Source organism: Prionailurus bengalensis, chromosome D4 (genome assembly GCF_016509475.1).
Source record: "Prionailurus bengalensis isolate Pbe53 chromosome D4, Fcat_Pben_1.1_paternal_pri, whole genome shotgun sequence".
Lineage (NCBI taxonomy): Eukaryota > Metazoa > Chordata > Mammalia > Carnivora > Felidae > Prionailurus > Prionailurus bengalensis.
Window position 1 is genome coordinate 2,083,534 of NC_057359.1, and position 27,934 is coordinate 2,111,467.

General features: G+C 39.0%; 1 long non-coding RNA gene across 1 annotated transcript; it reads right to left on the reverse strand.

Moving 5' to 3' along the window:
• Window positions 1-22,522: 22,522 nt before the first annotated feature.
• On the reverse strand, window positions 22,523-27,934 carry LOC122475060. The gene is made up of 2 exons (XR_006295080.1): window positions 26,762-27,934; window positions 22,523-24,357 (listed from the first exon to the last, which is right to left on the reverse strand). It is a non-coding gene; the product is annotated as an uncharacterized LOC122475060 (long non-coding RNA).

Below are 27,934 nucleotides of genomic sequence, written 5' to 3' on the forward strand. Positions count from 1 at the left end.
CACTCATACGTGGAATTTGAGAAACATGGGGAAGTGAAGGAAAAATAAGATAAAAACAGAGAAGGAGGCAAACCATAAGAGACTCTTAAATATAAAGAACAAACTGAGGGTTGCTGGAGGGGTGTGGGTAAGGGGTGGGATACATGGGTGATAGGCATTAAGGAGGGCACTTTTTAGGGATGCCCTAAATGCTCATCATTAGGGATGAGCACTGGGTGTCATATGTAAGTGAAGAATCACTGGGTTCTAATCCTGATGCCAGGACTACACTGTATATTAAGTAACTTGAATTTATATATATATATATATATATATATATATATATATATATATATGAATGGAATGAAAAAAGAGAAAAGAAAAATTGTAATATGTCACCAAAAAATGAATAGTTCTAAGTTTTAAGTATAATATTGATATTTGAAGTACTTAAATACTGTGTGTACCAAAAACCACCATAAGAAGGTTATCAGCAGTCCACACTGTAAGAAATATTAATAACACATATTAAGTCACAAAGGGCTCTTTGCAAGTATATATAAACAACTCCTGAAAATTAATGGAAAATAAGAAACATGGTAGCAAAGTGGGAGACTCAGACAAAAGTAAGGTAAGTAATTCCTATCATGACAGGGAAATTATAATCTCAGATCTATAGTTCCAAAGGTACAATAAAGGGGCACCTGGGTGTCGTTGAGCATCAAACTTCAACTCAGGTCATGGTCTCACAATTAGTGAGTTTGAGCCCTGCATTGGGTTCTGTGCTGACAAGCTCAGAGCCTGAAGCCTGCTTCAGTCTGTGTCTCCCTCTCTCTCTATCCCTCCCCAACTCGTTCGTTCTCTCTCTCTCTCTCAAAAAAAAAAAAAAAAAGAATAAACATTAAAATTTTAATATTAAAGGTAAAATAAAACATTCACAAGGATAGTATAATCCCTCCCATAAGTAATATAATGCTTTTATGTCAAATATTTTTAATATTGAGATTCAGTACTATGGAAATAACATACAAAAATACAATCTCACCTCACTAACCTGTTCTTCGTTCCTTTATTTTTTTTCTCTCAAGTTTAGCAAGGAAAACACCTGTCATCATCATTACTCTCTTCTTCAGTATACTAATCCTCCTTCAAAATGGAATGGTCATGGCTCAGGAACTTCTGGGGAAAAAAAAGGAAAGATGTGTATTATTAGCTTTTTTCTTTGAAAAAAAAATCTCATGAAAATTTATATATCTGTGGGCTGGGTAAATTTCATGACAGGAAGAAAAGTGGCTTTCCTGCCCACATAAAATTATAAAAACAAAATATGAACAGCTAAACCTAAGAAAGAATATAAATTCTTGAAGAATTTCAGGGATCATAATGGCAATAAGACAGAGTGCATTTCCAAACTAATGGCAAAGGCAGTGTACAAATGAAACACTCTGATTCAGAATAATTGCTAAGAAATGTATACAAATGCACTTTAATGAAGAAAGTTAAATAACAAACTTCATACCATATGCCTATCCCATACTCTATTACATAATTTAGAACCTTCAAAAATAAAAATAACTACGTGGGTGGGGAGTTATAAGTATCATCAGAAATACAAAACAAAAAGGAGCAATACTCAGAAACAAGAGGATTCTTTCAAATGACCAATACTTAAAGTTTGTATAAACTGTTCACTGACTTTATGGCATCAAATTCAAATAAATTGCTTTACTATAACCACCAATGAAGGGCCATGTGGAGAGTTTCTCTATCTGGGCAGAATGCAAACAAGTGATAAATTAAATCTTAATTGTGGATGTCACTTTGCCTGAAATTTCCTGACACAGTAAACAAAATAAATATCCTTTCAGCTCAGTTTCTTACATTAATGTCAGGGCTTCAAAAATATGACACCTACCAACCCCTGTGATTATTCAAATATGAAAAAAGAGAATTTAATAAATTATCTTGTATACTGGAATTCAAAGCTCTACATTTGTAGGGAAAATTGAAGACTGACAAATAAATTTACATGGAGCAATTTTCCAAACCTGTTAATGTAAAAGGTATTTGGTAAAACATCATCCCTGAATCATCTTGAGCCTCATAATCACTATCATCTTATTTTCACTTTAAAATAAAATATTTTACAATGACTCAGAGTTCTATAATACAAAATAAGCACATGAAAACAAACCTAGGTCACTTGCAGCAGTTGAAAGCCAATTTCTCTCTCCCTCTCCCTCCCTGTTTGTCTTTCTCTCTCTGTCTCTGTCTCTGTCTCTGTCTCTCTCTCTCTCTCTCTCTCACACACACACACACACTTTATATTGATATAAAATGTGAATATTTCATAATAGGAGTTAGTGAGAATACTCCCATCTGATAGAGGATTATCATTATTGAGTATTTCTACAGGAATCTAATGTAACCAAGGCTGCTTTGACACAATTTTTGCTCTGAGAGGAAAGATTATCACAGATTATAAAGATTATAAAGCAAATACGAATAATCCATGAATTATCCAGTTCATAAATAAATAACTAATATAATAAATTTCATGAAGACAATAACATACAGTCAACACTCAGTATGCTGTCTGTCACAAAATAAGGTTCCTTGCAAAGCACATTGTGTTAAAGTTTATTAGATATTATATTCAACCAATCACAGCATGTGAACTTTGGAGATTCTGAGAATATCCACAAGGTACTCCTTACCTTGGTCATTAAAGTTCAGGCATATCCTGGAAGAGGAGTAAAGATGGTACAGGAATAGGAGGACCCTAGTCTTTCCTCATCCCTTAACCACAGCTAGATAAATATCCAATCATTCTGAATACCCAAGAAATCAATCTGAGGACTTATGGAGCAAGCTGCACAACTAAAGGGAGAGAAGAGGCCACATTATGGAAGGTAGGTGTGGAGGCGTGGTTTGGGGAAGAAATGGATCACTGGTGCTGTGGAGGGGAAGGGGCCCTGATCACAGAGAAAGGTGAGGGAGAGAACATATAGGGGAACATACAAGGAGAACACTTCACCAAAGTCATTAACTGGGAAAATGAGAGGGGCTTATTTTCATGAGTTTTTGCAACTAGCAGGGCTCAAAGACTGGAGTTTAAGAGGCCTGCAGTGTGGCTGGCATATAGCCCTGAGGGTGCTGCAGTGCTCCAGCAGAGGAGGCAGGTAAGTAACCCAGGGACAGATGGCACAATCAGGATCACTTAAGATACACTGGGAGAGATTGTTCCTTCTTAGAGCACATCTGAGAGAGATAGCATTGCCTCTTTGGGGACAAAAGAGTCAGTGGGTGCCATTTCCCTTCCCCAACCCTCAGTATAGGTGCAGAGACACCTGCTGAGGGTGGCTAACCTGGACACTGGCTGCTTGCTCCAAATCCCATGCCTCTGTGCTCTGATGCAACAGATCTTCTGGGTCTTTATCAGTCTGTATCAGTCTGATCAGTTTGATCAGACTGTATCAGTCCCAACTCAGTGAGACCCTTTCCCAGAAGACCAGCACAGCTCCCCACCATACTAGGTCCCTAAAGTTTGGAGTTTTTAAAGTTAGCTGGCCTGGTTGGGATAGAGCCCAAGGTGCACCGAGCTGCTTTAGGCAGGCAAGGAAACTGGACACAATGTGAAAAGAGCAATCTTAAAAATGTCTAGGAATGGGGCGCCTGGGTGGCGCAGTCGGTTAAGCGTCCAACTTCAGCCAGGTCACAATCTTGCGGTCCGTGAGTTCGAGCCCCATGTCAGGCTCTGGGCTGATGGCTCAGAGCCTGGAGCCTGTTTCCGATTCTGTGTCTCCCTCTCTCTCTGCCCCTCCCCTGTTCATGCTCTGTCTCTCTCTGTCCCAAAAAATAAATAAACGTTGAAAAACAAATGTCTAGGAAGAACAAGGGGAAATTATTCATTCTTCTGGGAGGGCCTCCCTGACCACAGTAAGCATGAACTCCCCTCTCCAGGGACAAAGGAGATGGCTGGCGCCATTTCCCTCCCATCCTCCCCCTACCCACTACCCCGCATAGACAAACTTTAGTAAACAGCACAAAGCCAATACTGGCTGCCTGCTTACACCAAGTCCCACCCTCCCTGTGCTCTGCTAGTGCTGCTTTTCTCTGGCAGGTGTACCTTAGGACGAGTGCAGCAGGCCTCTTTCCTAGAAGACCAGCACAAACCCCTGCACAACACCATGTCTACTGGTCACAGAGTTCTGCAAAGCTTCAGTTCTAGTGGAAGAGCATCAGGTCTCTTTGAAAGCAGCTCAAAGCACACCTAATTAAAACTCACCACCATGAGTCCAAGGTCCAAACGCTCTGCATTGCAGAAAAGAAGAAACTCTGCAGAGCCACTGGCCTGTGGAAAAGAGCAGCTGTAATATCAGCAGAGTGCATGCAGCACACACCAGAGACACTCCCTGAAGTTCCAGGCTCTGGATAGTATATGACCTCTTCTTCATAAAGCCATTACTCAGGAGCAGGAAACATAACAGGCTTTCCTAACACAGAGAAGAAGGCAGAGACCTAAACAAAATGCCAAAATGGAGGAATCCATCCTAAAAGAACAAACAAGAAAAGGTCACAGCCAGGGATCTAACTGAAACAGATATAAGTAATATGCCTGATCCAGAATTTAAAGCAACAACTATAAGGATACTAGCTGGGCTTGAGAAAAGCATAGAAGTCATTAGGGATTCCCTTACTGCAGAGATAAAAGAGCTTAAAACCAATCAGAATGAAATCAAAAATACAATAACCAACATTTGAAACTGACTGGATGGAAAGACCATGAGGGCAGAAGAAGGAGAGGAATGAATAAGTGATACAGAAAATAGAATTATGGAAAATGATGAAGCTGAGCAAAAAAGGGAAAGAAAAATCTTGGGATCACAAAAATATACTTAGGGAACTCAGTGACTCCACCAAATGTAATAGCGTTCAGATCATAGGAGTCCCAGGAGGAGAGAGAGAAAAGGGGGGAGAAGGTTTATTTGAGGAAATTATAGCTGAAAACTTTCCTAATTTTGGAAAGGAAACAGATATCCAAATCCAGGAGGCACAGAGAACTCAGAAAAATCAACAAAAGCAGGCTAATAAACAAAAGACATATTGTAGTTAAATTTGCAGAATATAAATAAAAAATCCTAAACACAGCAAGACAAAAGAAGTCCTTAACTTACAAGGAAAGACCTATAAGTTTAGCAGTAGATCTCTCCACAGAAACTTGGCAAGCCAGAAGGGCTTATATAGAAAATGATATAGAAAATGTGCTGAATGGGAAAAATCTGCAACCAAGAATACTCTATCCAGCAAGGCTATTATTCATAATAGAGGAGAGATAAAGAGTTTCCCAGACAAACACAAATTAAAGGAGTTCATGACTATTAAACCCACCTGCAAAAAATATTAAAGGGGTCTCTTTCAGTGGGAAAGACCAAAAGCGACAAAGACTAGAAAGGAAGGGAGAAAATCTCCAGAAACAATGACGAAACAAGTAATAAAATGGCACCAAATATATATCTATCAATAATTACTCTGAATGTAAATGGACTTAATGCTCCAATCAGAAGACACAAGGTGAGGGCGCCCTTGTGGCTCAGTTGGTTAAGCACCTGAGTCTTGGTTTCAGCTCAGGTCATGACCTCATGGTGAGATTGAGCTCTGCAAATGGCTCTATGCTGATAGCACATAGCCTGATTGAGATTCTCTCTTCCTCTCTCTCAAAATAAATAAATAAAACTTAAAAAAAGACATAGGATGTCAGAATAGATTTTTTAAAAGACCCATCTAAATGCTGCCTATAAGAGAATTGTTTAATTCACTTTAGACCCAAATACACCTGCAGACTGAAAATGAGGGGATGGAGAAACATTTACCCTGCAAAAGGATATCAGAGGAAAGCCAAAGTAGCCATAGTTATATCAGACAAACAGGATTTTAAATCAAAGACAATAACAAGAGATGAAAAAGGGCATTATATCATAATAAAGACGTCTTTCCAACAAGATCTAGCAATTGTAAATATATATGCCCCCAACTTGAAAGAACCTAAATATATAAAACAATTAATTGCAAACTTAAAGAAACTTATTGGTAATAATACAATGATATTAGGAGACTTTAACACCCCACTTACAACAATGGACAGATCATCTAAGCAGAAAATCAACAAGGAAACAGTGGCTTTAAATGACACACTGGACCAGATGGACTTAACAGATATATTCAGAACATTTCGTCCTAAAGCAGCAGGATACACATTCTTTTCAAGTGCATATGGGACATTCTCCACAACAGATCACATACTAGGTCACAAATCAGGCCTCAACAAATACAAAAAGATTGAGATTATACTATGCATATTTTCAGAACACAATGTTATGAAACTTGAATTCAGCCACAAGAAAAATTAGAAAAGACCACAAATACCTGGAAGTTAAAGAACATCCTACTAGGGTGGCTCAGTTGGTTAAGCACCTGACTCTGGCTCAGGTCATGATCTCATGGTTTGTGAGTTCAAGTCCCACATCAGGTGAGCTCCTGCTTTGGGTGAGCTTGAGCTCCATATCGGGTGAGCAGGAGCCCTGCATTGGGTGAACTCCGCTTCTCTCTCTCTCTCTGACCTTTGTTAGATTTCTCTCTCTCTTCCCTCATTCATTTGCATCCTGTCTCTCCTCAATAAAAAAAAAGAAAGGGGCGCCTGGGTGGCGCAGTCGGTTAAGCGTCCGACTTCAGCCAGGTCACGATCTCGCGGTCCGTGAGTTCAAGCCCCGTGTCAGGCTCTGGGCTGATGGCTCAGAGCCTGGAGCCTGTTTCCGATTCTGTGTCTCCCTCTCTCTCTGCCCCTCCCCCGTTCATGCTCTGTCTCTCTCTGTCCCAAAAATAAATAAACGTTGAAAAAAAAAATTAAAAAAAAATAAAAAAAAAGAAAGAACATTCTACTAAAGAATAAATAGAAATTAAAGAAGAAATTGAAAATCACATGGAAATCAATGGAAATGAAAACATGAGAGTCCAAAACCTTTGAGATGCAGCAAAAATGGTCAGAAGAAAGAAGTATATAGCAATATAGGTCTACCTCAAGTAGCAAGAAAAATCTCAAATACACAACCTAACTTTACACATAAAGGAGTTAGAAAAAGAACAACAAATGAAGCCTAAAGCCATCAGGAGAAGGTAAATAATTAGAGCAGAAATAAATGATATAGAAACAACGACAACAACAACAAAACCCAGAAAACAATAAAACAGCAGTGAAACCAAAGCTGTTTATAAATTAGTAAAATTTATAAATTTCTGGCCAGACTTACCAAAAAGAGAAAGGAAATTGAAAATAAAATCACAAATGTGAGAGAAATCACAACCAACACCATAGAAATACAAACAAATATAAGAAAATATTATGAAAAATTATATGGCAAAAAATTGGAAAATCTGGAAGAAATGGATAAATTCCTAGATACACATAAACTACCAAAACTGAAACAGGAAGAAATAGAAAACCTTAACAGACTGATAATCAACAATGAAACTGAATCATTAATTAAAAAGCCTCCCAAAATACAAAAGTCCAGGGCCAGGTGGCTTCACAGGGGAATTCGACCAAACATTTAAAGAAGAGTTAATACCTATTCTTCTCAAACTATTCCAAAATATAGAAATGGAAGGAAAACTTCCAAAGTCATTGTATAAGACTAGCATTACCCTGATTCCAAAACCAGATAAAGACTCAAGTAAAAAAGAAAACTACAGGGGCGCCTGGGTGGCGCAGTCAGTTAAGCGTCCAACTTCAGCCAGGTCACAATCTCGCGGTCCGGGAGTTCAAGCCCCGTGTCAGGCTCTGGGCTGATGGCTCAGAGCCTGGAGCCTGTTTCCGATTCTGTGTCTCCCTCTCTCTCTGCCCCTCCCCCATTCATGCTCTGTCTCTCTCTGTCCCAAAAATAAATAAACGTTGAAAAAAAATTAAAAAAAAAAAGAAAAAGAAAACTACAGACCAATATCCCTGATGAACATGGACACAAAAAAATCTCAACAAAATACTAGGATATCAAATCCAACCATACATTAAAAGAATCATTCACCATGAGGACCCTGGGTGGCTCAGTAGTTAAGTGTCTGACTCTTGATTTTGGCTCAGGTCATGATCTCAAGGTTTGTGAGTTCACATTGGGCTCTGTGCTGACTGTGTGGAGTCTTCTTGAGATATATTCTCTCTCTCTCTCTCTTTCTCTCTTTCTCTCTCTCTCCCCTCCCCTACTCTCCCTCTCTCTCTCAAAATAAATAAACTTAAAAAAAGAATCATTCACCATGATCAAGTGGGATTTATTCCTGGGTTGCAATAGTGATTCAATATTTGCAAATCAAACATGATACACCACATTAATAAAATAAAGGATAAGAATCATATGATCTTGTCAACAGATGCAGAAATAGCATTTCACAAAATACGGCATCCATTCTTGATAAAAATCCTCAACAAAGTACAGATAGAGGGAAACATACCTCAACATCATAAAGGCCATATATGAAAAACCCACAGTTAATATCATCCTCAGTAGGGTATAAGTGAGAGCTTTTCCTCTATGGTCAGGAGTAAGACACAGATGTGTACTATCAACACTGTTGAGAGGTTAAAGAACATTCTATTAAAGAATGAATGGGTTAACCAGGAAATTAAAAAAGAAATTAAAAAAATACATGGAAGCACATGAAAACAAAACATGACAATCCAAATCCTTTGGCATGCATCAAAGGCAGTCCTAAGAGGCAAGTATATTGCAATGCAGGCCTATATCAAGGAGCAAAAAAGTCCCCAGTACACAACCTAACCTTACACTAAAGGAGCTAGAACAGGCAAAGCAAATAAAGCCTAAGGCCAGAAGAAGAATGGAAATAATAAAGATTAGAGCAGAAATAATGATATACAAACAACAACAAACAGTAGAAAAGATCAATGAAACTAAGAACTGTTCTTTGAAGGAATAAACAAATTGATAAACCCTTAGCCAGACTTATCAAAAAGAGAAAGGACACAAATAGATAAAATCACAAATAAAAGAGGATAGATTACAATCAATCCCACAGAAATACAATTATAAGAGAATACTATGAAAAACTATATGCCAACAAACTGGGCAATCTGGAATAAATGCACAAATTCCTAGAAACTGATGCATTGTCAAAACTGAAACAGGAGGAAACAAATCTGAACAGACCTATAACCAACAAAGAAATTGAATCCATCATCAAAAAACTCCCAACAAGAGTCTTGGGCTAGATGGCTTCCCAGGGGAATTCTACCAGCTATATCTATATATTTATATATCTATATCTATATGTATCTATATATCTATATCTATATTTATATATCTATATATCTATTGTGTATTTATTCATTTTGAGAGAGAGAGAAAGAGAATGTGTGGGGGAGGGAGAGAGTGGGAGAGAATCCCAAGCCAGCTCTGCACTGTCAGCACAGAGCCTGACTCAGGGCTTGATTCCATGAACTGTTAGATCATGACCTGAGCCAAAACCAAGAGTTGGAGACTTAACCGACTGAGCCACCCAGGCTCCCCTACCAGATATTTAAAGAAGAGTTAATACCTATTCTTTTCAAACTGTTCCAAAAAACAGAAATTTCAAACTCATTCTATAAGGCAAACATTACCTTGATTCCAAAACCAAAGACCCCACTAAAAAGGAGAATTACAGGCCAATATTCCTAATGAACATGGATGCAAAAATTCTCAACAGGATACTAGCACATCAAATTCAACAGTACATTAAAAGAACTATTCACCATGATTAAGTGGGACTTATTTCTGGGCTGTAGGGATGGTTCAGTATTCACAAATCAATCAACATGATACACTACATTAATAAAAGAAAGGATAAGAACCATATATATGATTCTGTCGCTGGATACAGAAAAAGCATTTGAGAAATACAGCTCCATTATTGATTAAAAACAAACAAAGGAGAGATAGATGGAACATACCTCAACATCAAGAACACTATATACGAAAGACCCACAGCTCATATAATCCTCAACAGGGAAAAACTGAAACTGAGAGCTTTTCCCCTATGGTCAGGAACAAGACACAGATTTCCACTCTCACCATTACTTTTTAACACGGTACTGGAAATCTTAGCCTCAGGAATCAGACAAAAAGAAATTAAAGGCATCCAAATCAGCAAGGAAGAATTCAAACTTTCACTATTCAGATGACATGAAAGCTTATGTATAAAACCTGAAAATCTCCACCAAAAAAACCCTGCAAGAATACATGAATTCAGCAAAGTCACAAGATATAAAATCAATGTACAGAAATCTGTTGCATTTGTATACACCGATAATTAAGCAGCAGAAAAAGAAATCAAAGAATAGATCCAATTTGCAATTGCACCAAAAGCAATTAGATACCTAGGAACAAACCTAACCAAAGAGGTAAAAGATCTGTACTCTGAAAACTATAGAACACTTATGAAAGAAATTTAAGAGGACACAAAGAAATAGAAAAGCATTCCATGCTCACGGATTGGAAGAACAAACATTGTTAAAATGTCTGTACTACCCCCAAACAATCTATACATTGAATTCAATCCCTATCAAAATACCACCAGCATTTTTCACAGAGCTAGAATAAACAATCCTAAAACTTTTATGGTACCGCAAAAGACCCTGAATAGCCAAAGCAATCCTGAAAAACAAAAACAAAACTGGAGGCATCACGATTCTGGATTTCAAGCTATACTACAAAGCTGTAGTCATCAAGACAGTATGGTACTGGCACAAAAACAGACACAAAGATCAACAGAACAGAAAAGAAAACCCAGAAATGGACCCACAACTATATGGCCAACTCATCTTTGACAAAGCAAGAAAGAGTATCCAGTGGAAAAAAGACAGTCACTCCACAAATGATGCTGGGAAAACTGGACAGCAACATGCAGAAGAATGAAACTAGGCCACTTTCTTACACCATACACAAAAATAAATTCAAAATGGATGAAAGGCCTAAATATGAGACAGGAAACATTCAAGGTACTAGAGGAGAGGACTTGCAGCATCTCCTGACCTCAGCCATAGCAACTTCTTACTAGACAAGTTGCCAAAGGCAAGGGAAACAAAAGCAAACATGAACTATTGGGACTTCATCAAGATAAAGATGTGAAAGTGAAAGAAACAACAAAACTAAAAGGCAGCCTACAGAATAGAAGATAATTGCAAATGATATATCGGATAAAGGGTTCATATCCAAAATCTATAAAGAATTTATCAAACTGAACACCCAGAAAACAAACAACCCAGTTAAGAAACTGGCAGAAGACATGAATAGACACTTTTCAAAAGAAGACATCCAGATGGCTAACGGACACATGAAAAGATGCTCAGCGTCACTCATTGTCAGGGAAACACAAATCAAAACAACCATGAGATACAACCTCACACCTGTCAGAATGGCTAAAATTAACACAAGAAACAACAGATGTTGGTGAGGATTCAGAGAAAGGGGAACCCTTTTGCACTGTTGGTGGGAATGCAAACTGGTGCACCCACTCTGGAAAACAGTATGGAGGTTCCTCAAGAAACTAAATATAGAACTACCCTATGATTCAGAAATTACACTATTAGGTGTTTGTCCAAGGGATACAAAAATACATATTCGAAGGGGTATATGAACCCCAATGTTTATAACAGCATTATCAACAATAAACAAAATATGGAGAGAGACCAAAGGTTCATCAACTTATAAAGAAGATGTAGTGTGTGTGTGTGTATGTGTGTGTGTGTGTGTGTGTGTGTATACACACACATACTATGGAATCTTTTACTCAGTTATCAAAAAGAATAAAATCTTGGGGCACCTGGGTGGCTTGGTCGGTTAAGCATCCGACTTCGGCTCAGGTCATGATCTCACAGTCCATGAGTTCGAGCCCCGCGTCAGGCTCTGTGCTGACAGCATAGAGCCTGAAGCCTGTTTCAGATTCTGTGTCTCCCTCTCTCTCTGCCCCTCCCCTGTTCATGCTCTGTCTCTGTCTCAAAAATAAACGTTAAAAAAATAAAATAAAATAAAATCTTGCCATTTGCAACAACATGGATGGAGCTAGAATATATTGTGCTAAGCGAAATAAGTCAATCAGAAAAAGACAAATACCATATGATTTCACTCGTGTGGAATTTAAGAAAGAAAAGAGATGAACATATGGGAAGGGAGGCGAATCAAGGACAGAAGTAAACAAACCACAAGAGACTCTAAATTTTTTTAAGTTTATTTATTTGAGATAGAGAGCATGCGTGCACATGTACGTGCGAGTAGGGGTAGAACAGAGAGGGAGTGAGAGAATCCCAAGCAGGCTCCACACTATCAGCACAGAGCCTGATGTGGGCCTCAAACCCAGGAACCATGAGATCATAACCTGAGCCAAAACCAAGAGCCGGCCACTCGACTGACTGAAGCCACCCAGGCGCTCCCAGATTTTTTTTATTAGCAATGTTTCTTGATAGTTTGTTTTATATTTTCCCTGGAATGTTTTATGTCCTTTGTCGGTATGCATATTGGGTCTTTGTCCTTGTTTGTAATAGTCTTCTGCTTCATATATGTTGCAAGTACTTTTGTTTATAGTAGGCTTTCTATAAAATTTATGGTGATTTTAAGTATGTCCACAAATATTTTGATATTCCTCCCTTGGAGAAATTGATCTTATTAATCCCTATCTTTCAGCACGACTGGAGTGTGAATGACTTCCTTTTTTGCACAGAATGTGGCAGTGACACTGTCTGACTTCCAATACTAGGTAATGAAAGGCACTGCAGACTTGTCCTCTCTCTCAAATCACTCTCTGGAGAAAGCCAACCATCACATTGTGAGGACACTCAGTCCTTTGAAGAGGCCTGTGTGGTGAGGAGCTGAGACTTCCCACCCACAGCCATGAGAGTGAGCTATCATGGAAGTGGATTCCAGTCCCAGTCAGATGATCACAGCCCTAGCCAGTACCATCCCCAGAAGCCTGACCTTCAGAAACTGTGTGAAATAATTAATATTTGATTGCTTAAACTGTTAAATATTGTGGTGATTTGTTATACAACGGACTACATACAATTTTAAACTTTGTAGTGAAACTATGTACAGAGAAATGGATAAAACATAGATGTACAGTTTAGCAAAGTATTATAAAGCAAACACTAATGCAATTACTACTCAGGTTGAGAAATAGAAAACTGTAGGTCCCTAGAAAGAACATATGTGTTCTTTCATGATAAAAACCCTCTTAATCCACTTTATATGTAATCACAATCTTGAATCTTGAATTCGTGGTAATCAATTCTTTGTTTTGCTTCATGGTTTTACCCCCTATGTTTACATCTGTAAGTAATACCATTTCATTTTGCTTATTTTTGAATTGTATCTAAGTGTAACTGTACTAGATTTATTCTTTTATATCTTACTTCATTTGCTCAACCTTCTGTAAGATACATCAGTGTTGTTGCATGTAGCTGCATGTAGTCTGTTTATTTGTATTATTATTCCTGTTGTGTAACTCTGCCATAGAATATTTATTTTATTTTTGAACTCCTGGGTTTTTTTTTTTCTAATTTGGGGCTACTGAACACTTTTATGAAAAATCTTGTTCATATGTCATGGTTCACATGTGCAAAAGCTTCTAAAGATATATATTCCTAGGAGTGGTGATATGAGTACCTCTGACTTTACCATTTAATAAACATTTTTCCAAGGGGAGATACTAATATGCACTCTAGTGATGAATGAGTTCCTGTTGTGACATATCTTCAACATTTGTTACTTTTAAGCTTTCTAAGTTTCTTGCCAATCTGAGGGTTTAGAGTGGTATCTCACCATACCTTAATATACATTTCCTGAATAATAATTTTAAGTAAATTTTCATATTTGGCAATTCTTATTTATCAATTCCCATCTATTTTCCATTCTTTGCCTGCTCTTTCTCATTGAAGAGACTTTTTTAAAAAAAATTTTTAACGTTTATTTATTTTTGAGACAGAGAGAGACAGAGCATGAATGGGGGAGGGTCAGAGAGAGGGAGACACAGAATCTGAAACAGGCTCCAGGCTCTGAGCTGTCAGCACAGAGCCTGACGCGGGGCTCGAACTCACAGACTGCGAGATCATGACCTGAGTCGAAGTCCGCCATTTAACCAACTGAGCCACCCAGGCACCCCGAGACTTTTAAATATATATAGTCTACATTTTAACCCTTTGTTTATATATGTTGGAAAAATTTGACACCCTTACTTTATCTCTTCAAGTTTTAAGTGGTGCTTTTAATGCACAGAATTTTTAAATTTTAGTGTAAATTATAAATCTGTTCCTTAATGGGCAATTCTATTATGACTGATTTAAATAATTCTAACATACCACACAGTAAAAACAAACAAACTCTTCCATATGCTCACTCTTCTAAATGCTTTATAGTTTACTTTCCATGTGTCATAGAGTTGATCCTTGCATATGGTTTGAGGAAGAATTCGTTTTTTTTCCACATGGCTACTCAATTATCCCAACACTATTTATTTCTAAAAATTATCCTTCCTTCCCATTGCTCTTCAGTGTTACTTCCTGTTCTGTTGTGTTACTATGTCCATGGATCTGTTTCTGGGCTCTCCCTTCTTTCCTTGATCTCTCTCACCTTCCTCATCCCACTACCAACACTGTACTATCTTAATCTTCTTCATAACAAGTGTTCATATTACACCTTAATTTCATTTTTTTTTATTTTTTTAATATGAAATTTATTGACAAATTGGTTTCCATACAACACCCAGTGCTCATCCCAAAAGGTGCCCTCCTCAATACCCATCACCCACCCTCGCCTCCCTCCCACCCCCCATCAACCCTCAGTTCTCAGTTTTTAACAGTCTCTTATGCTTTGGCTCTCTTCCACTCTAACCTCTTTTTTTTTTTTTCCTTCCCCTCCTCCATGGGTTTCTGTTGAGTTTCTCAGGATCCATATAAGAGTGAAACCATATGGCTTTCTCTGTATGGCTTATTTCACTTAGCATCACACTCTCCAGTTCCATCCACGTTGCTACAAAAGGCCATATTTCATTTTTTCTCATTGCCACGTAGTACTCCATTGTGTATATAAACCACAATTTCTTTATCCATTCATCAGTTGATGGACATTTAGGCTCTTTCCATAATTTGGCTATTGTTGAGAGTGCTGCTATGAACATTGGGGTACAAGTGGCCCTATGCATCAGTACTCCTGTATCCCTTGGATAAATTCCTAGCAGTGCTATTGCTGGGTCATAGGGTAGGTCTATTTTTAATTTTCTGAGGAACCTCCACACTGCTTTCCAGAGCGGCTGCACCAGTTTGCATTCCCACCAACAGTGCAAGAGGGTTCCCATTTCTCCACATCCTCTCCAGCATCTATAGTCTCCTGATTTGTTCATTTTGGCCACTCTGACTGGCGTGAGGTGATACCTGAGTGTGGTTTTGATTTGTATTTCCCTGATAAGGAGCGACGCTGAACATCTTTTCATGTGCCTGTTGGCCATCCGGATGTCTTCTTTAGAGAAGTGTCTATTCATGTTTTCTGCCCATTTCTTCACTGGGTTATTTGTTTTTCAGGTGTGGTTTGGTGAGCTCTTTATAGATTTTGGATACTAGCCCTTTGTCCGATATGTCATTTGCGAATATCTTTTCCCATTCCGTTGGTTGCCTTTTAGTTTTGTTGATTGTTTCCTTTGCTGTGCAGAAGCTTTTTATCTTCATAAGGTCCCAGTAATTCACTTTTGCTTTTAATTCCCTTGCCTTTGGGGATGTGTTGAGTAAGAGATTGCTACGGCTGAGGTCAGAGAGGTCTTTTCCTGCTTTCTCCTCTAAGGTTTTGATGGTTTCCTGTCTCACATTCAGGTCCTTTATCCATTTTGAGTTTATTTTTGTGAATGGTGTGAGAAAGTGGTCTAGTTTCAACCTTCTGCATGTTGCTGTCCAGTTCTCCCAGCACCATTTGTTAAAGAGACTGTCTTTTTTCCATTGGATGTTCTTTCCTGCTTTGTCAAAGATGAGTTGGCCATACGTTTGTGGGTCTAGTTCTGGGGTTTCTATTCTATTCCATTGGTCTATGTGTCTGTTTTTGTGCCACTTAATTTCATTTTTGACTGTTACAGGGGTGCTTGGGTGGCTCAGTTCGTTGAGCATATGACTTTAGCTCAGGTCATGATCTCATGGTTCATGAGTTCAACCCCTCCGTCAGACTCTGTGCTGACAGTTCAGAGCCTGGAGCCTGCTTCAGATTCTGTGTTTCTCTCTCTCTCTGCCCCTCCCCTGCCCGTGCTCTCTCTCAAAAAAATAAACATTAAAAAACAAGTACCGGGGTGCCTGGGTGGCGCAGTCGGTTAAGCGTCCGACTTCAGCCAGGTCACGATCTCGCGGTCCGTGAGTTCGAGCCCCGCGTCAGGCTCTGGGCTGATGGCTCAGAGCCTGGAGCCTGTTTCCGATTCTGTGTCTCCCTCTCTCTCTGCCCTCCCCTGTTCATGCTCTGTCCCTCTCTGTCCCAAAAATAAATAAACGTTGAAAAAAAAATTAAAAAAAAAAAAACAAGTACCATTTTTTACTGTTCCTTAGCTATTCTCAGCCCTCTGCATTTCCATGTTGTCAAATTCCAGACAAAAATGTATTGAGATTGTGTTGGGATTGCATTGGGGGGAAATATATAAACTGAGGATATTGATATATCCAGAGTCCTCTGATCCAGGAACATAATATTCTGCACTTACTTGGGTCTTCTTTAATAAATCTAATTAAAGATTTATAATTTCACTTAAAAAGACTGTATACACATTTTATTACATTTATTCCTAGGTACTTAAAACTTTTTAGTGCATTGGGATGCCTGGGTGGCTCAGTCAGTAGAGCACCTGACTCGATCTCTCTTAAGATTGTGAGTTCAAGCCCCACATTGGGTGTGGAGCCTACTTAAAAATAAAACTTTTTATTGCATTGTAATTAGTATCTCCTTTATTTTGTAAATAATTGGCATGTAGACAAACACTAGATTTTTATTTACTCATTTTTTATCTAGCAAAATTGTTAAAATGTCTTATTGATTAAAATAGTTGACCTGAAGTCTATTTGGGATTTGATACATATATTATCATCTTATTTCCAAAAAGGATAGTCTCTTATTTCATCCTTTCCAATCACTATACACTTATTTTTATGTACCTTACTGCTCAGGCTCAGTTCTCCAATAAAAATGTTAAACAGCAAGGAGCAGGGAGCCAACATGGTGGAGAAGTAGGGGGATCCATCCTTCCCGTCTCTCAAACAAAGAAGTGTAGAAGCCAAAGGACTTTGAACACCAGAGCTCAGGAGGAAAAGAGACTGAATCTACTAGGAAGAAAATGGGAAAGCTGGAAAAAAAGATAGGTGGGTAACTGCGAACTGGGGGAGATTAAAAAAAAGGCTGCGTGGACACAGAGGGGAGGAACCCCTTTCTGTGGAGAGACACGGGAGGAGAAAGAGTGGCTAGGGAAGTGCAGGACCATATCTGGACAGGAGAAAGACCTCAACAAGATACTAGGCAAATCGAATTCAACAGCACATAAAAAGAATTATTCACCATGATCAAATGGAATTCATTCCTGAGCTGCACAGCTGCTTCAATATTCATAAATCAATGTGATATATCACATTAATAAAAGAAAAGATAAGAACCATATGATCCTCTCAATTGATGCAGAAAAAGCATTTGACAAAATTCAGCATCCTTTCTTAATAGAAACCCTCAAGAAAGTTGGGATAGAAGGAACACATTTAAACATCATAAAAGCCATTTATGAAAAGCCCACAGCTAATATCATCCTCAATGGGAAAAACCGAGAGCTTTCCCCCTGAGATCAGGAACACGACAGGGATGTCCACTCTCACTGCTGTTGTTTAACATAGGGTTGGAAGTTCTAGCATCAGCAATCAGACAACAAAATGAAATCAAAGGCATCAAAATTGGCATAATGAAGTCAAGCTTTCACTTTTTGCAGATGACATGATATACATGGAAAACCCAATAGACTCCACCAAAAGTCTGCTGTAACTGGTACATGAATTCAGCAAAGTCGCAGGATACAAAATTAATGTACAGAAATCAGTTGCATTTTTATACACCAATAATGGAGCAACAGAAAGACAAATAAAGAAACTGATCCCATTCACAATTGCACCAAGAAGCATAAAATACCTAGGAATAAACCTAACCAAAGATGTAAAAGATCTGTATGCTGAAAATTATAGAAAACTTATGAAGGAAATTGAAGAAGATACAAAGAAATGGAAAAACATTTCGTGCTCATGGATTGGAAGAACAAATATTGTTAAAATGTCAATACTACCCAAAGCTGTCTACATATTCAATGCAATCCCAATCAAAATTGCACCAGCATTCTTCTTGAAGCTAGAACAAGCAATCCTAAAATTGTATGGAACCACAAAAGACCCTGAATAGCCAAAGTAATATTGAAGAATACCAAAGCGGGAGACATCACAATCCCAGACTTTAGCCTCTACTACAAAGCTGTAATCATCAACACAGTATGGTATTGGCACAAAAACAGACACACAGACCAATGGAATAGAGACTCCAGAATTGGACCCACAAACGTATGGCCAACTAATCTTTGACAAAGCAGGAAAGAGTGTCCAATGGAAAAAAGACAGTCTCTTTAACAAATGGTGCTGGGAGAACTGGACAGCAACATGCAGAAGGTTGAAACTAAACCACTTTCTTACACCATTCACAAAAATAAACTCAAAATGGATGAAGGAACTGAATGTGAGACAGGAAACCATCAAAACCCTAGAGGAGAAAGCAGGAAAAAACCTCTCTGTCCTCAGCTGCAGCAATTTCTTACTTGACACATCTCCAAAGGCAAGGGAATTAAAAGCAAAAATGAACTATTGGGACCTCATTAAGATAAAAAGCTTCTGCACTGCAAAGGAAACAATCAACAAAACTAAAAGGCAACCAATGGAATCAGAAAAGATATTTGCAAATAACATATCGGATAAAGGGCTAGTATCCAAAATCTATAAAGAACTTACCAAACTCCACACTCAAAAAACAAATAATCCAGTGAAGAAATGGGTAGAAGACATGAATAGACACTTTTCTAAAGAAGACATCCAGATGGCCAACAGGCACATGAAAAGATGCTCAACATCACTTCTCATCAGGGAAATACAAATCAAAACCACATGGAGATACCACCTCACGCCAATCAGAGTGGCTAAAATGAACAAATCAGGAGACTATAGATGCTTGAGAGGATGTGGAGAAATGGGAACCCTCTTGCACTGTTGATGGGGATGCAAACTGGTACAGCCGCTCTTGAAAACAGTGTGGAGGTTCCTCAAAAAATTAAAAATAGATCTACCCTATGACCCAGCAATAGCACTGCTAGGAATCTACCCAAGGGATACAGGAGTGCTGATGCATAGGGGCACTTGTACCCCAATGTTTATAGCAGCACTTTCAACAATAGTCAAATTATGGAAAGAGCCTAAATGCTCATCAACTGACAAATGGATAAAGAAGATGTGGCTTATATATACAATGGAATACTACTTGGCAATGAGAAAGAATGAAATCCTGCATTTTCAGTAACATGGATGGAACTGGAGGGTTCCATGCTGAGTGAAATAAGTCAGTCAGAGAAAGACAGACACCATATGTTTTTACTCATATGTAGATCCTGAGAAACTTAACAGAAAACCAGGGGGGAGGGGAAGGGGAAAAAAAAGTTACCGAGAGGGAAATAGGCAATCCATAAGGGATTCTTAAATACTGAGAACTGAGGGTTGATGAGGGAGTGGAGGAGAGGGGGAAAGTGGGTGATGGGCATTGAGGAGGGCACCTGTTGAGATGAGCACTGGGTGTTGTATGGAAACCAATTTGACAATAAATTATGTAGATATAGATGTAGATATAGATATATAAAACGTTAAACAGAAGTGGATTGTTTTGTTCCTGATTATAAATAGAAAGATTTCAATGTACCAGTAAGGATGTTTTGTGGCAGGTTTAATATAGACACATTTCTCAATATAAGTTACCGTTTATTCCTTGTTTGCTAATTTTTTATTAAAATAAATTTTAAATTCTACTGAATAATTTTTCTGCATCTTCTGAGGTGTAACATGATTTTTATCCTTACTTAATCTGTTAATGTGGTAAGTTCCATTGATAGGTTTTCTAATATACAAACCTTACATTCCTAGAATGAACCTATCTTGACTATGATATATTGTCTGTTTTTAAAATATATCACTGGATTTGTTTTACTAACATTTTGCCATTTTGTATCCATGTTTATAATTATAAACCTATAATTTTCTTTTCTCTTTATGTCTTTGTCAGGTTTCATTATCAAGTTATGCTAGCCTTGTAAAATGTTGGGAATATTCACTTATTTCTATTCTCTGGGAACGGTATAAGATTTAGAATTACTTTTTCATTGAATATTTAGCAGAACTCACCAGTGAAGCCTGAAGCTTCCATTTTGAGGAAGTTTTTTCCTTTTAAGTCAGGTTTATGTACAGATCATTGAATTTGGACAAATGTACACATCATATACCACTACCACAAGATGTAGACCATTAACACCAACCAAAAATCTTTTCATGCTCCTTTGTTTTCAATCCTCTCTCCTTACCCAGGCCCAGGAAACTGCTAATTTGGTTTCTATTCCTATAGTGGAATCAACCAGTATATAGCCTTTGTGACTGGCTTCTTTAACCTAGCATAACGCCTTTGAGATTCATCCATGCTTGTGTATGTATCAGGATTTTGTTCCTTTTTATTGCTGAGTGATATTTCACTGTGTATATAGATGAACTACAACTTGTTTATCCACTCACCAGTTGATGAACATTTGGGTTGTTCCTGTACCTGGCTGTTTTCAATAAGCTCCTATAAACATTCACACGCAAGCCTTTGCACGGATATGGCAGTCACCTTGCAGAGGCAGATTTGCCAAGTTTGGTTTGGATGTCCAGACTGATGATGCTAGCACAAATTAAGAAAAGACTTCTTTTTGTAAAAAAAAAAAAAACAAAAACATTTGTTTTAATGTTTATTTATTTTTGAGAGAGACAGAACACAAGCGGGGGAGAAGCAGAGAGAGAGAGAGAGAGGGAGACACAGAACCTGAAGCAGGCTCCTGGCTTTGAGCTGTCAGCAGAACCCGATGTGAGGCTCAAACTCACAAACTGTGAGATTATGACCTGAAATCAGATGCTGAACCAACTGAGCCACCCAGGCACTCCAAATTAAGAAAAGACTTCTTACTCACTTTTTCACATACGGAGGCTTTCTGGGGAGAGCAGAATGCCTGACAAGCAGGCCCAAAAAATGACTTAGAAGATCAAGGAAAGGAGACTGGCTTGGAGTTTTATGGGAGTGGGGCTGGAGGAAGGTTCCAGAGCATGGGCAGGGACTTGTGTGGTTTGAGCCTCATATCTTCACGAAAGCAGTGAGAGAGCACCTGTGTTGAGGTATTATTAGCTTGCTTGAAACTGGGAAGAAGGGGAAGAGAGAGGTGTTAGGCTTAAAAGTTGTCCAAAAACATCAAAAGATGTTAGACTCTTTCTTATGGTACACATGTGTTTTTTTTTTCACTCTTAGGTAAACACAAGAAATGGGATGGATTGCTGGTCTGTTAAGTGCATGTGTAACTTGGTAAGAAACTGTTTAACCATTTTCAAAAGAGGATGAACCATTTTGTCTTTCCCACAGCAGGCCAGGAGAGTTCCTACTGCTCCACATCCTGGCCAACAATTGTTATTTTCCACTCTTACCTTTAAATTTTTACCTATACTAGTAGCTGTGATTGTAATTTGCATTCCACAGTAACTAATGATCCTGAACATTTTTCAAGTGCTATTTGTCATCTACATATCTTCTCTGTTAATTTCTGAGGAAACTCTCAACTCTGTTCAATTCTTTTTTTATTTTTAAAAAAAATTTTTTTTTCAATGTTTATTTATTTTTGGGACAGAGAGAGACAGAGCATGAACGGGGGAGGGGCAGAGAGAGAGGGAGACACAGAATCAGAAACAGGCTCCAGGCTCTGAGCCATCAGCCCAGAGCCTGACGCGGGGCTCGAACTCATGGACTGTGAGATCGTGACCTGGCTGAAGTCGGACGCTTAACCGACTGCGCCACCCAGGCGCCCCTCAATTCTTTTTTTAAATGAATATAGGACTCTTCAGCTTTCTGACTCCTTCTAGCAGGGTAATACTTTTGTAGGATTCATCCATATCATCCAGATTGAGAATTTACTGGCATATCATTATTCATGATATCCTCCACACTCTCCTTAGTAATGTCCTCTTTCACATCCCCACTGTTGGCTTTTTGTGCTGTTTCTTTCTGTTACTTAGTCTTCGTAAGGAGTTGTCAATTTTATTAGTCTTGTCAAAGAGCCACATGTTAACTTTTGTTGTTCCTTTTTATTATGCATTTTTTTGTTTTATGAATTCATTGTTTTTATTGTTTCATTTCCATTTTTGTTTTCCTGTTATTTTTTATAACATTTTAAGATGGATTGGAAGCTCATTAATTTGTAGCTTTTTTTTCTTTCCCAATATAGGCCCTTATGGCTATAAAATTCAACCTCATCCTGAGTTGGCTGCACTTTGCAGGTTTTGATTCATAGTATTTTTTCATCATTTGTTCAAAAGTAATTTCTCTTTCAACGTGCTCTTTGACATGTGGTTATTTTGTAGTAAGCTTAATTTCAAAACATGGACATTTCTGATATTTTTGTCATTTATTTCTAAAATAATTTTATTGTGGTCAGCGAACATACTTTGAATAATAGTAATTCTTTACTATTTACTGAGACTTGATTTATTTCCCAGTATATTTCTTTTTTTTTTTTTTTGTAAATGTTCTGTGTACTTGCAAAGAAAACATTCTGTAGTTGTAGATGTGATGTCCATATTGGGAAGTAAACTGTGTACCTCTTTATATTCTCGAGAACTCCTGCTTCTTTCTCTTGGTCAGTGACCTACTTGAGTTAGTTTACCTTCTAGTACTTGGATGAAATTCAATATCATGTCAGTTTACAAAAATTAAATGACAGTCATTCTCCAACTTAAGAAAATATCTGAAAGCCAGAGAACTTTATCTTCTGTCAACACAGGGTGGAATGCAAAGGAGTTTACATTTACAGCCTCAGCAGGTTTTATGTGAAAATCAGGCCCAGATGCAGGACGAGTAATACTCTAATATTTGGGATTGGGATATTTGGAAGCAAAATCTGATCATTTTGATACCCCTCCCCCTCATGTCCCTGAACACTTCCTGATGGCAGAAACAGCGTTTTCCACATTAGCCTCACCTGAAGTGGATGCCTTAAATGATGATGTTTGTCTTTCTCAGGACCTACCTGCCCCTCCATTCCCCCAACTCCTCATTGTCTCTGTGTTGATACCAAGAGTCAGGTACCAGCACAGCCTGGGGAGAGAAATAAAAAGTCCTCCTATGAGAAAAAAAAGCCTATATAACAAAAGGTATTCCAGGAGCTGCCTAACAATAGGGCCTGGGGGGGTCTGTGTAAAAGTGGATCCTGGTGTTAGATAAGCGAATGTAGAATTTAAGAGCAGAGAGATCATTTATTGACCCAGGCACTCACCTTTGATTCATGACTTTTACTTAAGCACAAATACCTAAAGCCATCTCAGCGGACTAAGGACAGGCAAAGTTGGAGTGGCAATCAAGATGGTTCGATCTGCAGGGATCTCAGGTGGTGGCTGATACCACAGTTCTCTAGGGTGATAATTTATTTACATAAACAAGCAAACAAAATAAATAAATAATTAGCTGTTTGCTACCTTAATGGAAAATCAGGGTCCCACACCCAGGGCTCAGCTCTAAATTTACACACTCAGAGTACATGAAGTGGAAGGTCAGTCCCCCTTTAGTAACACTCCTGTAACTCCACACAAATGTACACAGTAAATATTCCTGCAACCATTTCTCAAAGGAGCTTATGGCTATTTCCAGGCACTGGGTAGATCAAGGTCAGGTAGGGATGTTTCTTCACAGGTGATGGGCAAGCTGCTGCACTTGAAATATCTCTCCACTTAAATAAAAACAATGAAAATAATACATTGTGTGTCTCTTTGGAATTTGAATTTGGAGGAAACAAGTACCAAAGTTGGGAATACTCTGATTCATTTATTGGATAACCCCAGAGGCTGCCAAATTCCCAAGGGTCCAGAGAAGATCCCAACTGTGGCACAAGCTGCCCTCCTTCTTGATCCTAGAACTCAGCAGGTCGGAAGTTGCTCGTGAGATCTACGGTTGGTAAGGACGTTGTTTGGAATCTGGAAAGCTCCAATAGAGAAAACAGAACAGAGAGGTATGATTTGGAGTAAACTGATACCCTCTACAGAGGAGCACCAGTCATTTGAAGAGCAGCTCTCATGCCCTGGTAGTTACAGATCACCCCACCACAGGACACAAAGTGACAAGTGATCTGAATTTGCCATCATAAACTAGATATGATATGATCCATCATCACAGAAATTGGTGTGTACAGCAATGATCAATCGTGTAATGGTAGTGGCCCATTTGGGACTGGGCTTAAGCGGAGCCATAAGGCCCAGGTAAATCACAGGAACAGGTGGCCCGGACTCCTACCTGTGCTGCCTCTCCCTCAACCAGCACCCATGTTTCACGGGGGCTTCCTATGACTAACCAGCATGAAGAAATGACTCAGAGTGAATCACAACTAGGCTGGCTCATTATGTGGGTGTTGGCTGAAATGGTCTGCTGCTGCACCCCTGCCTCATTAGAATGCCACTTGGGACATCCCTGAAAGACACCATGAAAGGAAGTCCTTCAGGTGAGCCAAGCTTGGAGTGGCTCTGTTAGTAATTCATTCATATGAAAGAAAATGACTAGAGGTACAGAGACACATGGACTTTTGACAGTGGCAGATGGCTTGTCTGGTCAGGGGCCTAGAAGGGTCTGAGGTCTGAGAAAGAGATGTGCAGTAGGGCAGACAGCATGAGATCTTTGTGTGTTACTTGAAAGCCTGCCAGAGACCACACACTGCAGAAAAGGCTCTCAGTATTACTGGTAACAGGATGACCATCTTTTGGCTGCCATGCCAGACAGACTATTCTTGACAACCCAGTCCTTGTGCAAAGGCCCGTGAACAGTGTCAGGGGTGAGAGCTAAGCACAGGCCCAATGGCAAGGGCTTCCTATGTCAAGACTGACATAGTTGCCACCATTGCCAAAGGCCCATCTAGTCGACAGCAGACTGATGCTATCAACTTGGCACCATTAATCAGAAGGCAGGATTTTGTCCTTATGACCCCTGCCCATGGTTGTACCAGCACATCACCCAGACACCTGCAGAATGCCTTACCTGTGATATCCCACAGTCCTGCCTCAGAACAAAGGGCCCATTTTACACCAAAGGAGGTGTAACCATGAGCTCATGACTATGGAATGCATTGATCTTGTCCCCTACCCATCATCCAGAATTAACTGGTCTGATATGATGGTGGGATGCCCTATTGATGATTCCCCTAAGGTGCTGGCCAAGAGTCAATACTTAGTGTGGCTTGGATACCATCTTCCAATCCAGGATGTGGCATACATTCTGAATCAATAATGACTGATGACCAATAGTGCCACTATCGCTAGAATACACGAGTCTGAGAACCAACAAGTATAGGGGTGGCCCCCTCTCTTATGACAGACCGCAACCCTACATATTTTTTTGTTTCCCATTCATGCAACCTTTGGCTCTCTGGGATTACAGGTCCTAGCTCCTGGAGATATGAGTGGAGACACTTCTTTCAGGGTCACAGCAAACATTCCTCTTAAGTGGAAGCTATGACTACCACCTGACTATTCTCTGTTCTTGGCCAGTGGCCCAAAGGTAAAGAAAGGATTGGCTCTGATGATTGGGATTGTAACTGACAAGCATCAGGGACTAGACTGCTCATAGAGAATCAAGTAGAGTGGAGTGTGTCTATGTAAATAACTGGGTATCTCTTAACTGTCATAGCCAGCAATGACTTTCAATGAGCAAGGAAAACCACCACATCACCCTGGGGATGAAGGTCTGGATCACCCCACCAAACAAGCAACACACAGAGCCCAAAGTGCTGCTTACAGTAAAGGGAATCCAGCAGAAGAACTCTTGCTCATTTTGCTAGTGCTCTGGCACAGGTGTTCAGATTAGAACAGGTCATCATCAACTTGGAGACTCCAATGACACTTGCAAAGAGTAAGGATGCCTTTGTTCTCAGTCAAGGGAGGCTCGGGGATGGCAGGCCCCACAATGTGTATGAAAGCTGTACACAATGGGAGTGATGCAAACGGTGGACTAAACTGGGACACAAAGCTTGTACACCTTCTCCAGTTCCTTCAACCAGTTCCTGCTCTCCTGCGATTGGCACCCCATCTACCCCAGGCTGCCCCAAACTTGGAACTGACTGAGGTATATACTGCAGGGCATTTGGAGCTGGCTCTCTGTCAGCCACCTAGGTGCTGGATGTGCATAATGGAGGTGCACAGGAGTCAGCCTCACACTGAACTAGGACTTCAAAAAGCTATACCCTCAGAGCAAAGAGATTAGCATCTAAGTCTGCCCCTCCTGCCAGATGCAGGGAATAGTAGAGAATGCAGCCTTCTGATGATCAGAACAGGGGATGGGCAGGGACATGGCGGGGAGCTGAGACACTGTTACCCGGAACCCACACTACTGGGAACACATACCTTGGATTGGCCAAAGACGTTCAGATGTGAGCCAGGTAGAGGCAGCCTCCATCATTGTGTCGCATATCTCTATGCGTCTGCAAACACTCGGCATCATCCAGCTTTCTTTGTTTCTTTTTATTGGCCAGCCTAATAGTACAAAGTGATAGGTCATTACTGTTTTATTTTGTTGTGATTACTAATGATTTTGAGCACTTTACCCTGTACTTTAGGATTTGGTTTCTTCTGCAAATTATGTTTCCTCTTTGCTCAATTTAGGGGTTGCTGTCAACAGCATGTCTTAATTTTGGTTATGGTGTCACTTGTACAAAAGATTTAAATCTTTATATAGACTATTTTGCTGTAAGTTTTGCTTTTGTATTATTTAATCCTGCTTTAAATGCCTACTCTTTTCTAATTTTTTCCCTAGAACTTAAAAAAAAAGTTTAGATCCTTCACACATAAAAAACTTATTTTTGTGCACAGTATGAGGAAAGGATCTGCTTCATTCCATGTGGATAGCCAGTCTTTCCAAGATCACTTACTGAAGCATCATTTCTCCATTCTGATTTGAAATGTCACCTATTGTATACCAAATTTCAAACTATACATAGGTCTGTTTCTTGATCCTCTATTGTCTATTCATGCACTGATGCTGCTGGTCTCAATGATAAAATTTAACTTTGTCTTCATAATTCACAGGGCAGGTCTACCCCTTTCTCTGCCTTTTTGTTTCTGCAAGATTGTCTTGACTACTCTTGTACTTGTACAGATGAATATAAATCAGATAATCATCTTTTTACATCCTATTTTTTAAACGGTAGCAATTTTATCAGTATTGTATTCAACATATGGCCTCTTAAAAGTAGTAATTCTTCTATCATGAACATGGGTTATCTCTCTATTCTTTATTCCTTTAGAAAAGCTGTGTTTTTTCTTCATAAAGTTTTTTTCATTTTAGATTATTCCAAGGTATCATAGTTGCCAGTGTTGTGGCAAATGGGATAATTTTCCTATCATATTTTCTAATTATTATTACACTGATCTCAATACGTTACACTGATTTCAAATATTATTTTCAAATCATGCTGATTTGCTAATTCTAATGCTTTTTTTAGGTTTCTAAGGGAGAAGGTACTGTTTGGAAATTACAACAAACATCCATTTCTAATATTTTTAGAATTTAATTTTTAA